This window comes from Hemiscyllium ocellatum, chromosome 47 (assembly GCF_020745735.1).
Source record: "Hemiscyllium ocellatum isolate sHemOce1 chromosome 47, sHemOce1.pat.X.cur, whole genome shotgun sequence".
NCBI classification, from domain to species: domain Eukaryota; kingdom Metazoa; phylum Chordata; class Chondrichthyes; order Orectolobiformes; family Hemiscylliidae; genus Hemiscyllium; species Hemiscyllium ocellatum.
In genome coordinates this window covers 12,377,942-12,392,335 of record NC_083447.1, presented here as the reverse complement: position 1 = coordinate 12,392,335, position 14,394 = coordinate 12,377,942, and the positions used below count along the sequence as shown (strand labels likewise).

General features: G+C 46.7%; 1 protein-coding gene across 7 annotated transcripts in view; it reads right to left on the bottom strand.

Annotated features, from left to right (window-relative positions):
* The window catches only part of LOC132836721 (RAC-beta serine/threonine-protein kinase), a 98,470-nt gene that overhangs the window by 52,245 nt on the left and 31,831 nt on the right, over positions 1-14,394 (bottom strand). For 5 of the 7 annotated variants that reach the window (XM_060856132.1, XM_060856136.1, XM_060856138.1 and 2 more), the window contains exon 2: positions 12,711-12,781. The gene's annotated coding sequence lies outside the window, so the exon portion shown is untranslated. Of the gene's footprint in view, positions 1-12,706; positions 12,782-14,394 lie in introns of all 7 variants that reach the window. The other 2 variants (XM_060856133.1, XM_060856137.1) reach the window with 1 other exon arrangement.

Genomic DNA, 14,394 nt, shown 5'->3' with positions numbered 1-14,394 from the left:
GCCTGGCTGTTTCGAAGATTTCCAATTAGCCCCAGTTAGATAGAGAGACACACAATGGCAAGTGGTTATGTCATCGAGTTAGTAAACTGAAGATGCAGCTAATACTCCGCAGACTTATCAAATCCCGCCACAGAAGTGGGTAGAATTTAAATTCAGTTAATTAAAATCGGAATCTGAAAGCCACTCATAGAAAAACAAAAGTATTCATAATTAATCTTAGGCATGTCATAACACACCTTTCTGGTGCAGTGCAGTTGGAACGGAGCCAGATGTCCTGAGTCAGAGGTGGGCACTCTATCACAAGACCCAGTGGTGGTGATCATGAAACCGTCACCGAATGTTGCAAAAAGCCATTTGGTTCACTACTGTCTAGGAAATCTGTTCCCCATCCTTATTCCGTATGTAAGGCCAGACATACGACACTGTGGCTGACTCTTAACTTCCTCTGAACTGGCCAAGCGAGCCACTCAGTTCAAGGGCAAATAGTGATGGCAACGAATGCTAACCTTCCCAGCAACACCCACACAAAACAATTTCAACAAGGTTGCACTGCCCTGCTTTCTTCCCCACCATTTAGTTCCTTTTTAACAGTCTATCCAGTGCCTTTTTGACAATTTTTATTGAATTTGCTTTCAGCTCACATGTTCGTGTTCATCAGATGAATGATTTTTTTAAAAAATCTTCTCTTTCCTGGCATTTAACAGTTAGTTGCTGTCAAGCGGAGTCCTCTCAAGCCTCTTGCTAGTGGAAACATTTTATTCACTCTAACTTACTCTTCCTGAGCACTTCTCTTCAATCTACCGCCTAGTCCTCTCAGCTCAAAAAGGAGAATAATCCCAACCAGTAGCCACACTTTCTTATTTCCTCCAGACTGCTGGGGCAGGAAGAGCTGAGTTATCTTTTAGAATTTATTTACAGGCTATTTGATTGGACAGCATTTATTTATACAGACAGATGTACAGCATGGAAACAGTCCCTTCTTTGTTGTGGTTCTGCTCGCCGAGCTGGAAGTTTTTGCTGCAAACGTTTCGTTCAGGGAAAACTTCCAGCTCGGCGAGCAGAACCACAACAACGGATACCCGAGCTACAAATCTTCAATCAGATTTTAAACAGTCCCTTCTGTCCAACTCGTCAATACCGACCAGACATCCCAACCCAATCTAGTCCCACCTGCCAGCACCCAGCCCATATCCCTCCAAACCCTTCCTATTCATATACCCATCCAGATGCCTTTTAAATGTTGCAATTGTACCAGCCTCCACCACATCCTCTGGCAGCTCATTCCATACACATACCACCCTCTGCGTGAAAAAGTTGCTGCGTAGGTCTCTTTTGTATCTTTCCCCTCTCACCCTAAAGCTATGCCCTCTAGTTCTGGACTCCCCGACCCAGGGAAAAGACTTTGTCTATTTATCCTACCCATGCCCCTCATGATTTTGTAAACCTCTATAAGGTCACCCCTCAGCCTCCGATGCTCCAGGGAAAACAGCCCCAGCCTGTTCAGCCTCTCCCTGTAGCTCAAATTCTCCAACCTTGGCAACATCCTTGTGAATCTTTTCTGAACCCTTTCACGTTTCACATCTTTCTGATAGGAAGGAGAGCAGATTTGCACGCAATATTCCAACAGTGGCCGCAACATGACAACCCAACCCCTGTACTCAATACTCTGACCAATAAAAGAAAGCATACCAAACGCCGCCTTCACTATCCATCTACCTGCGACTCCACTTTCAAGGAGCTATGAACCTGCACTCCAAGGTCTCTTTGTTCAGCAACGCTCCCTAGGACCTTACCATTAAGTGTATAAGTCCTGCTAAGATTTGCTTTCCCAAAATGCAGCACCTCGCATTTATCTGAATTAAACTCCATCTGCCACTTCTCAGCCCATATGTCCCTGCTTAATTGCCCTCAAGAAGGTGATTATAACTCTGGTGTTGCTGCAGTCTATATGGTGTAGGGACACTCAGGGTTTTCAGGAAGGGACTTCCAGGATTGAGGCCCAGTAACAGTGAAGGAAAGGTGACACAATCCCGAATCAGGATGGCATGGAATTTGATGAGAACTTGCAGGTGCTGGTGCTGCTATACACATATCCTTCTAGGCGGTGGAAGTCACGGTGTTGAAAGAGGTTGCTGATGGAGTCTGGGCGCTGCAGTGCACAGTGCATCTTGTGGATGGTACACACTGCTGCAACTGTGTGCCGAGGTAGAATGTGTCAGTGCTGATGATGTTAGTCCCCTCCTTCACTCTACTGGAATCTGCGCCATCATAAATTCATGTTCCCCTTCTCCCAATGTACTGACTACTGCTTGGGCCATACATTTTCAAGCTTTCCTCTATTTGCTGTGTATTTGTCCTCTAACTTCCTCTCGTCACCCTGCAGAGGAGGCAGCACTGCGGCCCATCACATTTGTTGTGGCTCTTTGGAAGATTTCCAATTAATCCCAGTTAGATACCGAGACACACAATGGCTTCTGCTACAAGCACCGCTGGCAATTAGTCCTGCACGTCACCCAGCCACTTTATAGCTCTGGATTCTTTTCTATTTCCAACTGGGTCTGCTTTGACCTACAAACAGCAGGTTAACATCGGTACTGAACTCCAGCAAAGGGTTACGCCCAAGAGCCTCGTGCTCCCCTTCTTGTGAAGAACCCTGTCTGACTGGAACATTTCCAACCTGCTTTGTTTTGTTTACGACTTTCCAGCACCTATAATATTTTGGGTTTTTTTTTCCCCTGTTGCACAACACACAGCCCATTTCACAATCAGACTTCGACAACAAGAACTGCGATCACGTCTAGGAAGAGAGATTCCACTAAAAATTATAACTTTTCTCAGGCCAGCACACCCCAGCCCCAAAAATGCAATGAGTCAACTAAGACACACTGCTGATGCACAAGACACTGAAAAGCCTTGATACTTCATTACTACTGATGTTGACAAGCCATCCTCTCGCTAGTAGCATTTTTATAAAAAATAAAGGGAGGACAGGGTTTACAATCTGCTGGGCCTGACAATGAATTCAAACTGGATCATCTCACTCCATTGTAGTTTCTCTGGCAACTCATTACACTCCCCTTTGGAACAAAAATCTACTCTTCTTAGTCCTGCACATAATTCTCGACGGAGTTTCCACAGATCTGCAATGTGCAGAATTATAAAGACCAACAAGACTTCCCCCATCACCGTGAGGGAATAACTTTCTCACTGCTGTGCTAAATGTCCAACTCCTTAGCTTGTGACTAAACCCCCTGCTTCCAAGAGGATGGCTTCCCAATGCATGGGTCACATCTGGCTGCAGACATGATTATGTGGTTGCGTGCTCGGAAGCAGCAATGGTGGCCACAGATCAGACTGCTTTCCGATGGCATGTGTGGCCCCTTAAGTCACCATTGTTCTAATGAATCGGGGTCTCTGAGCTCCAATGGCTAGAAATATACAAAATAGGCGAAGGAGTAGGCCATTCAGCCCTTTGAGCCTGCCCCACCATTCATGGCTGATCATAAAATTTCACTATCCCATTCCTGCTTACTCTCCACACCCCACAATCCCTTTAGCCGCAAGGCCCACATTCAGCTCCCTCGTGTTACCTAATGAACTGGCCCCCCCCAGCCAGCTTTCTGTGGGAGAGAATTCCACAGGCTCAGTGTAGAAATGTTTCTTCAACTCAGTCCCGAATGGCTTACTCCCTTAAATCATACATTGTGACCCGGAGTTTGGGACATTCCCATCATGGATCTACTTCAGTTATTGATTTACATGGTCATGTGATTCCTCCCTTACGTTCGAATGGTTATCCTAAGACTTATCCATGTTGTTGGAGTCACAGGGCTGGGAGAAAAGTGCTGTTTGTATTTCCCCTCCCTCTGTGTCTTCATGCTTTGTGAAGATTCCAGAACCCCGACCCAAGGTGGATCCCCCCTCCAACCGTTGCAACTCGGTCCATCCCCAACTAGCTTTATTCCCACTTTCTGACTCCCTGATACCACAGACTGATAATGGAACTGACACCTGAGGCCTGTACTTTGGAAACCATGGTGGGGTTGGGAGAGGAGGGGGGGTTGGGAGGCGGGGGTTGGAGAGAGATAAGGGTGGGGGGGGGGGGGGTGGGAAGAAGAGCAAAGACACACAACACACACACACACACACACACACACACACACACACACAGACAGGCTCACCATACACACACACACACACACCATACATCTTTACACACTGTTTTGTTGGTGCAGCTAGCTGGAAAAGCTGGTCACTAGGCAACTTGTTAATAAACGGCCCACCTAACAAGTGAAGCATCACCCCCTTCCCTTCTTCCCCCCCCCCACACCAAATTCTCACTTTGGTGTCTTGCTGAAGTAGATATGAGGCAGAGTGTGTTTGGGAAACACTGTTTGAAACACTCCCAGCATCTAGCTTGTCAATCTCTGAGCTCATTTACATGTTTTGCTTCTTTAAATTTAGCAAAACATTCCAAGGTGCTTTAACGGTAGCAGGATTGGATACTCTTCTATGTTAAGCCATGTAAGGGGTCAGCACGATGGCTCAGTGGTTAGCACTGTTGCCTCACAGCGCCAGGGACCCAGGTTCAATTCCAGCCTCTGGCAGCTGTCGCTGTGGAGTTTGCACATTCTCCCTGTGTCTGCATGGGCTTCCTCTGTGTTCTCCAGTTTCCTCCCACAATCCAAAAGGTGTGCGGGTGAGGTGAATTGGCCATGGGTAGGTTACTCTTCTGAGGGTCAGTGTGGACTTGTTGGGCCAAAAGGGCCTGTTTCCACATTGTAGGGAATCTAATCTAAATCTTAAAAAAGGAGTTATTCAGATGAGCAAGACTGTGGTTGAACATCCTCTTAAAGGAGAGGTATGGAGGGAAGAGAGACTTAGGGAGAGAGTTCCAGAGCTTAGGACCCATGAAGGTGTAACATGCATAGATTTAGCACCCTGAACTTTGTAAAATCTCCCAACGAGATCCACAGAAGCGATATCTAAAATATATTATATAAGGTGAATGAATTACATTTCTATAGAGGCTTTCACTCTGTCAGCATTTCCTAAAGACACTTTACAGCCACGGAAATCCTTTATGACGTGTAAACGTTACTGCAATATAACAGCTAATTTGTGAAGTGCATAGTCCCACAATCATCATTGAGGCAATGACTAGCTCAACTGTCTCAGAGAGACTGATCGGGGGGGAAAAAAGTTAGCTGGACTAGGATTTTAAACTCTACAGTCCTTCACATTAGTGCCTGTCTGACAGAAAGCATTGCTATTCTCAATGAGCTGATATCTAAAAATGCAAAGAGAATACTGTAGAAATGCAAAATTTTAAAAATGTACAAACTGATTTTTCTTCCATTTAAGCTATTAGTCAGGTTTTGAGGGGAAGCCACAGGCTGCACAACTCAGATATGGCCAGCTGTTTGGATTATTTACAGATCAGAGAATGAGAGCAAGGGTGCACAACAGCAAGACAGTGAGGGCACACTAGAGAGGATGAATGTGAGTGCACTAGAGAAAAAGAGAGAGGGCGAGCGCAGGGCGAGGGGGCGAGCGGGCGCAGGGCGAGGGGGCGAGCGGGCAGGCAGGCACAGGGCAAGAGCACACACAGTGAGAGCGGTGGGGGTGGGGGGGTCCTGGAGTCTTCACAAGCATAAAGACACAGAGGGTGGGGAAATACAAAGCTCACTTTTCTCCAACAGCACAGATAGACTTAGGATGGCCATTCAAAACTAAGGAAGGAATCTACACATGACCATATGAATCACGAACAGAAGTAGGCCATTCAGCCCCTCAAGTCTGCTTTGCTGTTTACTCTTATACGGCAACAGAATGAATCGACCTCTACTATGACCCCCCCCCCCCCCCCCCCACAAACACTTGCTGAGTCTGAGAGCTCTGTAGTCACAACCCTCAGAGCAAAAGTTCTCTGCATTTCTGTTCTAAAGGGGTAGTCCTTAATCTTAAAACACTGGCCCCTATTTCTGGGCTGATCCATCGTCCTTTTACCTTTATCTTGTCAAGACCATTCAGGATCTTGTATACTTCCATCAAGTCGCCCCTCACTCTCCTCCAGCTCAGTCTGTCCAACCTTTATTCACCAGACAACCTGCTCATTCCAGGTTTCAATCCCATCAAACCTCATCTGATCGACCACAAACACATTCACATCACTTATAAAGGAAGAGCGAGCAAAACTGGACACAGCATTCAAGATTTATTATAGTTTTTGTTTTTAAAAGACATTTGGATGGATAAATGGATAAGAAAGGTTTGGAAATATATGGGTGAGGAACAGGTAGGTGGGACTTGTTTAGTTTGCGATTATGTTCAGTATGGGCTGGCTGAGCCAAAGGGTCTGTTTCTGTACTGTATGACTTTATGACCCTATGTGATCTCACCACAAAATATATAAATGACACATTAAAATTCAATCCCTTTCATCTTAATGATTGTGTCCCATTGCTTGCTGTACCTGCAAATTAACTTTTAGTGCTCATCTACCAGAACACCTAGATCCCCTTTAGTTCGGAATTCTGTTTCAGTGGTTCACGGTTTAAGCAAGACTTTGATTTTTCATTCTTCCTGCCAAAGTGAAGAACTTCACATTTTCCCACATTATACTCCATCTGTCAGATTTCTGCCAACTCACTTTTGGGCAGCACGGTGGCACAGTGGTTAGCACTGCTGCCTCACAGCACCAGAGACCCGGGTTCAATTCCCACCTCAGGCGACTGACTGTGTGGCGTTTGCACGTTCTCCCCGTGACTGCCTGGGTTTCCTCCGGGTGCTCCGGTTTCCTCTCTCAGTCCAAAGATGTGCAGGTCAGGTGAATTGGCCATGCTAAATTGCCCGTAGTGTTAGGTAAAGGGGTAAATGTAGGGGAATGGGTGGGTTGCGCTTCGGCGGGTCGGTGTGGACTTGTTGGGCCGAAGAGCCTGTTTCCACACTAAGTAATCTAATTTAATCAAATCTAACAATCCCCTACATCCTTGGCATGTTGTGTTCACAGCATACGTTCCAAGGGGACTCACTTGCTGTTGCTGGTTGAAACAGGTGTAACACAGAGGGACAGACTAAAGCAGTGGATATCCAGTAGGATACAGGTCCCTTAACATGAACGCAGGTGGTAGAATCACACGGGAAGGAGGAGAACGGGAACTCGGAAAATGCAGGACTTGAAATGGTCACGATGTGGAGGAACTGGGAAACAAGGGGGGTGCAAAAAACAGAGTACAAGAAAGTGAAGAGTTAGTGCAAGACTGAAGGGATAAGCTCTCCATATCCCAGAGAATGAGGCAGGAGACTGGGAAACTGACTACAGCCTCCTTTCTGAAGCTGAGGAAGGGCGGGAGGTGTTCTTCCCCTATATGTGACTGAGGGCAAGGGCTGATCCTGCTGGTAAACAACTTGAGGCAATTTTGACTATGCTATACAGAGAGAGAGAAGTTCAGGCTCAACTTTCTGGTTTACATAAAAACAAACAACGACAGTGCAATGCTATTCTCTCAATCTCCCTCTGTCACACTCTTATTTACACAGTATATTAGATTGCACTAACCAATGCTGTCTGATTGTTGTGCTCCACTGCGGAATAAAGAATTAAAGTTCCCACTTTAATAAAAACATATAAAGAGTTTTGAGCACTCCAAATGAACTATTTGCATCAGAGTGACAGGCTGAAAATTATCAGCCACATCATAATAAAAAGTGGTGTGGAGGGGAGATGGCTCCACAGATACAAAAGGTGGGAACTGAAACACAACTCCGCTGTCACGCAATACGCAAGACTCGACTGCAAACCTGCACTTTCTCCATCAGCCAGACACGCAGCGAGGTGCAGTCATGCATCGGTGCCCTCTCTCGGCCTCATCCTGGGAGACTGCTGGGTTCAGTAGGGCAGCCGCACAGGCTGGCTGCTCCCACTGAGCACGCTCAGAGGCAGACCTCTGGCCAGACAAACAAGTGACACTCAAAGCAAACACCGGGTCAAACACGAGGGCGTTTGGGACAGCAAACAGCCGACCAAGTCCTGTCCTCTGCTGCTGCTGCTTTCAAATATTTACCTCTCTGCCAGAAAGAAAAATCAATGCAGCCAGGGGAGTCGTTCAGTCTCTCCTTCCATGTTTGGCCGACATGGCTGGTTGGGACTGGAATCACAGGTCACACTCTGCAGATGGACCCTTGCCTCAGCTGAGGTCAGGGCGGGGGGAGTTGCAGGATGATAGAGTGTCCTCAGTGGGCAGCATATTCCCCCAGGGACAGAAAATCATGGTTTGAAGCCCCACTTCAAACGCAAAATCCAGGCCAAAATTCCCCAGTACCGAGAAGGGGGATGAACACTCACTCCTTTCCTCCCTGCTGGAGGGTTGGAAGTTACATCAACGGTCCTAAAAGCAACAGCAGTGTCACCCCTGGCATCACGGTCCTCATTTTAAACAAAGCCATGGTACTCAGGAGGAAGATGCCAGCGTGTGGGTGTGGATAAACTGGGGTTGCACTGCAACACTTAATCATGGAAGCTCTTACTATCAACCAGGCCAACTTCAGTGGTGTGTACCCTGAAAGGGGACTTCACATTTTCTTACCCTGTGGTTTGACCCAGTCACGAAACCAAAGATCCTGCTGTACATAGAGGGGGTTTCCCTGCTCTGCTGTCAGTTACTGTGCAAAATCCTCCTTAAAACACATTAAGGCATTTCAAGGCACACAGATATTGGCTCACCCTTACCTACTCCCTTCTCTTTTTAATAATTTCCCCTTCAAAGCTTCCTCTGCCCCTCAATACTCCTTGTACAAATCAGGAGGGAGGTGCAGCATGAAAACAACAGCTCAAGTACTGCTGCTGTAAATTCATCACAGGCTACTGAGCACGGACAGTCCAGAGGTGTCTTTTCCCCCTCTCCTGCAGATCAATATTCAAGGAAATGGACAAAGCAGCAGCAGCAGCTTTCTGTAAAAGCAATTCATGAGATGTGGGCATTACTGGCTGGGCCAGAATTTATTGTCTGTCCCTAATTGCCCTGGGGCACATGGTGGTGAACCGCTGCAGACATTGACGCTGCAGCGATTGTGCTGTTCGGAAGTTTCACGATTTTGACCCAGTGAACATTGATTTGGGATTTCAGCTATATTCTAAGAGATGGATGTTGGAGAGGATTGTTTCAGCATAGGAGATAAACGGGGTAGGAGCTGAGGGAAAGGTGAGATTGAGAGAGGGGTCAAGGGAAAGGAAAGAGGGAGAGGGAAAAAGAAGAAGAAAGAAAAGGAAAGAGGTAGGGACGGACAGAAGAGGGAGGAGTGGGTATGGGAAAGGTGGAATGGGGCCAAGGGAGTTGATGTAGCTGAGTGTGGCAATAGTGATGAGAACAAGCACAGGAGACTAGATTAATCTACTAATAGATATACGGAGGAAGTGTGCAGGAGAGCCAATTAACAAACTGACAAACACTTACCAGGTACCACTTGCAATTACTGCTGTCACAGTTAAAAATCTCACAACACCAGGTTACAGACCTGTTGTCGTGAGATTTTTAATTTTGTCTACCCCCGTTCAACACCGGCATCTCCACATCATTGCTGCTACAGAGTTATCATGTGCAGGGAACACAGCGTGAATGCTCACACCAACACTATTACTCAGATACACAGCTTGCCCTCAGGGTGTTGGAATAACACGGTCACTAAGACCTCACAGGAAGATTAACGGCCACCGTGATGCAGTCCAAGACATATGTGATTATGCTACCAAACAAATGCCTGGGGTTGGCACCAAGAATCAGTGAATTGGGATGAAACTTGGTCCCAAGAGCCTCAAACATGATGCTGCCTCCCCTGCCTATCATGCTGACATCGTCACATTTGAACAGCTTTAAGTAGGTTCCCGCTGCTGCCATAGCACCAAGACGACCCAAATCAAAGTCACAAATCCCTGCAAGACGTGGTCACACTGCACTATCCCTCCCAGACTTTCTGGGTCATCTCCAGCCTTTAAAAAAAGTCCAACAATATCCAGCAGAGAATTCTGGATTGAGCTTATTCCCTGTAAACTTACAACCCAGCAAGAAAGGGGTAAGCAGCAGACCAAGAAGTGAGGTTGAGTAACAAAGAGCAGGGGAACTGCCCCTTTAATGGGCTGTCAATTGGTTAATTTGATTACTGCTTGCTCAAGAGAGAGTGCAAAGAGGTACAGTCCTCTGGAGGCATCTGTGAACAGTGGGTGGCAAAGGGACTGGTGCATATCATCAACATCAGCAATGTTGTTTTAATTTGAAATGTTTCCTACTGTTTTCACAAAATTTCACCGTAAAGTGTTGATCTTTTGTTTATTGGCACTCAAAAAAAGCGTCTCTTTAGACCCTTCTAAGATTAGATTCCCTACAGTGTGGAAACAGGCCTTTCGGTCCAACCAGTCCACACCGACCCTCTGAATAGTAACCCACACAGACATATTTCTCTCTGACTAAGGCACCAAAGACTATGGGTAATTTAGCATGGCCAATTCACTTAACCTGCACATCTTTGGACTGTGGGAGGAAACCAGAGCACCCGGAGGAAACCCACGTAGACACAGGGAGAATGTGCAAACTCCACACAGACAGTCTGAGGCTGGAATCGAACCTGGGGCCCTGGTGCTAAGTGACTTTGAAATTAAATCTGCTCAAAATCAGACGTGCACTAGCATTGCTGGGCAAACAGTGAGAACAGCTGAACTTGATTTCATAGACACAGTGTCCAACAGTAAACCAGATTATCAGCTCAAAAGACTCAAAGGATCGTAACCTAAATAATTACGTCCTTCCCTTGTCCTCTCTTTTTTTCTTAAATTCCTTCATAGGGTATCATTGGCGAGGTCAATAGCATTTATGTCCATCTCTAACAGTCTTCGAGAAGATAGCAGTGTTAACTGCTGCAGTCTGTGTGGTGTTACATCTACAGCGCTGTTAGGGAGGGAACTCCAGGACTTTGACCCAGCAACAGTGAAAGAACTGCCAATAGCGTTCCAATTCAGGATGGCATATGGCTTGCACGACACTTGTAGATGGTGTTCCCACTCATCTGTGATCTTCAATGTGGAACAGTTCAGATTTCCTTTATGGTATTTTGGCTTCTTCCAACCCAAATTGGGCCATCAGTGGTTTTGGGTGTGGACGTGTGGATTCCACCTCGCCTTAGTGAGAAGGTCATGAGTTCGCATTCCACTACAGAAACGCCAAGTACAGAATCCAAGCCCATACACCAACTGCAGTACTGAGGAAGTGCTGGACAGTCAGAGACGCCAACGAGGCACTGAACAAAGACCCCTCGTGCTCTTGTGGGTGAACTTTTCCACTTGACTTTTGAAGGAAGAGCAGGGCTGACACATTCTTCAACTAACACCACACAGCGTGGAAAGTCGCGGACTAGATTTTCTGATTTTACAACAATGGCTGTGCTGCATTTGGGGTGTCCTGAGGCTGAGAAAGGACCTGTATAAATACAAATCTTTGATCTCTGTTCTTAACTTTCCAGTTTCTAGCTGGAGTGGTCACCTGAAATTCAACATGGCGGTTTTCTCTCCTGGCTTCTCACCTTCTCGGAGATGATGCAAGCCTAAAAAGGTAAGTGCCAGTGGATGGTTTGTCTGGTACATTTGCCTCCCCTCTCAATGAAAAGGTTCACAAAGCAAAGAACTATCCTTTGTTGTTAATATGCCACCAACAAGCTGGCACTGACATCATATTTCAGGCAAAAAGGGTTACCCACGCCTTCTAAAAACAGTTACCAAGAAGCTCAGATTGATTTCTGAGATCGAAGGGCCCTAGAAGTGGGTGCGTTTCTCTTTTTTTTTGAAAATGGGAATGCACCGCTTTCCGAGGCCTGATTGCTGCTACAAAACAAATCCCACAAAGCAGTAGATGTTTATTTTTCTTCAAAAAAACTCCGCCTTTTCATCACTCCCCCCCCCAATCCTCAACAGACAACTTTCAGACCATCCCAAATTCTCACTCTGGCATCCCACGATGTTGCAGATGTTTAAACGAGGGTCTCACTAGGAAAAGGGTCGAGGGAGCACTGGGTAGACCCTCTTCACAACCAGGTGAAATTGGGGACTGCAGATGCTGGAGATCAGAGTCAAGATTAGCATGGTGCTAGAAAAGCACAGCAGGACAGGCAACATCCAAGGAGCAGGAAAATCAACGTTTCAGACAAAAGCCCTTCTACACAACTGTTCGAACCTCCCATTAGTTCCCCGACTGAGGTTCGGAACTATAACACCGCTCAAATTCTGGGTTTGGAGCTTTTGCATGTTTTCCATAACTCCTTCAAATCTTTTTTAAGATTAGATTAGATTACTTAGTGTGAAAACAGGGCCTTCGGCCCAATAAGTCCACATCGACCCTCCGAAGAGCAACCCATCCAGACCCATTCCCCTACATTTACCCCTTCACCTAATACTATTGGCAATTTAGCATGGCCAATTCACCAAACCTGCACATCTTCTCAGTTGCCTGTCAAACTCCCCCCAGCTTTGTGGGCCAAGTAGTATTTTCTATGCTCCAGCCATTTCCTGGTGCAAAGTGAGGCAATAAAGCTCCTTTTACCTCCTGAAAACTAAGCGGGTACATCCTGCAGGTCATGGAGGAACATCCCAGGTCCAGCACAGGCAATGGGTGCCAACTCTTGGCTGAAAAAAAAAACGAGAGAGAGGAGAAGAGCTGCTCACCTACCTCCACGGGGCCAAGCTGAGGAGCATTCGTCCACCCTTTCTGTTGGGGAGACCGGGTTGATGCAGCCAAACCTAGAGAGCAAAGAAAAAATTTTGTTTACAAACCTGGGACTAATATGCCACTCTCCAACTTTGGGCATTGACTCTGGTGGTTTGAGCAGCTCTAGTAATGGCACACCCATGCATGACTACGATCAGTGAATGCCAAATGGCTATTCGAGTCTGCAAATCCAATTGTTTTCTTACTGAAGATTCTGGCGGGATGGAGGTGGGAGTAGCGGGGGTGAGGGAAGCAGCAGGCAACGGAACTGTTGTAATTAGCTAAACTGGCCTTGGCAGAGACTATGTGCGGATGGTCTAGTTTCTTTGGCACTATAATTGAAGATGCTTCACCCACAAAATGTGTGCGCACCTGCTCATGATGGAAGACTGAGGGATTACTGCAACTTCAGAAGTGCAATATTTCAGATGAGACACTAAAACAAGGCCCACTCTGTCCCCTCTAAGAATTAACGAGGAGATTCCTCCCAGTCTTCTGGTCAATATTTAATTGCCCAACATCACAGAATGCGACATTCATCATTCTTTGTGGGAATGCTCTGCTTACATGCGGTTTTCCCTTTTACGACTGAGGCCACACTAATGTCTTAATGGATAATGTGAGATACAAAAAGCGTCACTGAAATTCAAGCCTGTCTTTATAGCTACAAGGTTGACAGACAGCGAGGGGGCTGTACCTCATTGCACCGAATACACTCTTAGCAGGAAGGGGTTTTGCTCCCCACAGCAACAATCCAACAACACAAGCAGCGCGACACCATTCGGACAAAGCAGGCCACTTGATCAGAACTCCATCCACCACCTTTGACATTCACTCTCTCCATCTCCAAAGCAACATGTACCATATGTAACTCACCAACGCTCGGTCAACCTTCCAAAACCTGCGACCTCTACCACCTAGAAGGACAAGGGCAGCAGATACAGGTGGCGGCATGCCCATGTAAAACTCCCCTCTGAGCCACATGCCATCCTGAAAATTGTACTGCTATCCCGTCACTGTCACTGCTCAGGAACTGCCTCCCTGACAATACTGTGGGTGTCCCTACATCACACAAACTGCAGCAGCTCCAGAAGGGGGCTAGTCACCACTTCCTCAAGGGCAATTGAGGACTGGTCTTGCCAGTAGCATCCACGTCGGTGTAATAATAATCAAAAGATAGAGAGTTCACATTCTCCAGATGGGAGAATGAGCTGATCCAGTAAGTCAGACAGTCCCAAGCCCCAATCCTGATGTGTTCTGATCACAGCCAAAGACAGCAGTCAGTGCTGCACTAGGGTTCAGCCCCAGCAGTAAAGGTCGCACCATGCGCAGATATCAGGTGAGGGTTCAATTTGGGTCAGTCAATCTGCCTCCCATGGGTATGGAGCCTGCCAACGCACAGACTGTCTGGACTGGCAGGATGAGCAGCAGCCAGGCAGGGCAAGGTGCCAACAGAGTGCTGGTGGCTTGTGGAACAGCCAGAACGAGCGAAAAAAAAAGGGGGGAAGAAAAAACAGGCAGACACGCAATTCTGAGAAAGAATAGAATAGCAAGCGGTTGGTTAGATGTTTGTGCAGGTTTCATCTAAAAGAGCTAACAGCTTGACACCAAGTCCGGTAAATAAGCCACAAGAGAAACAGAAAGG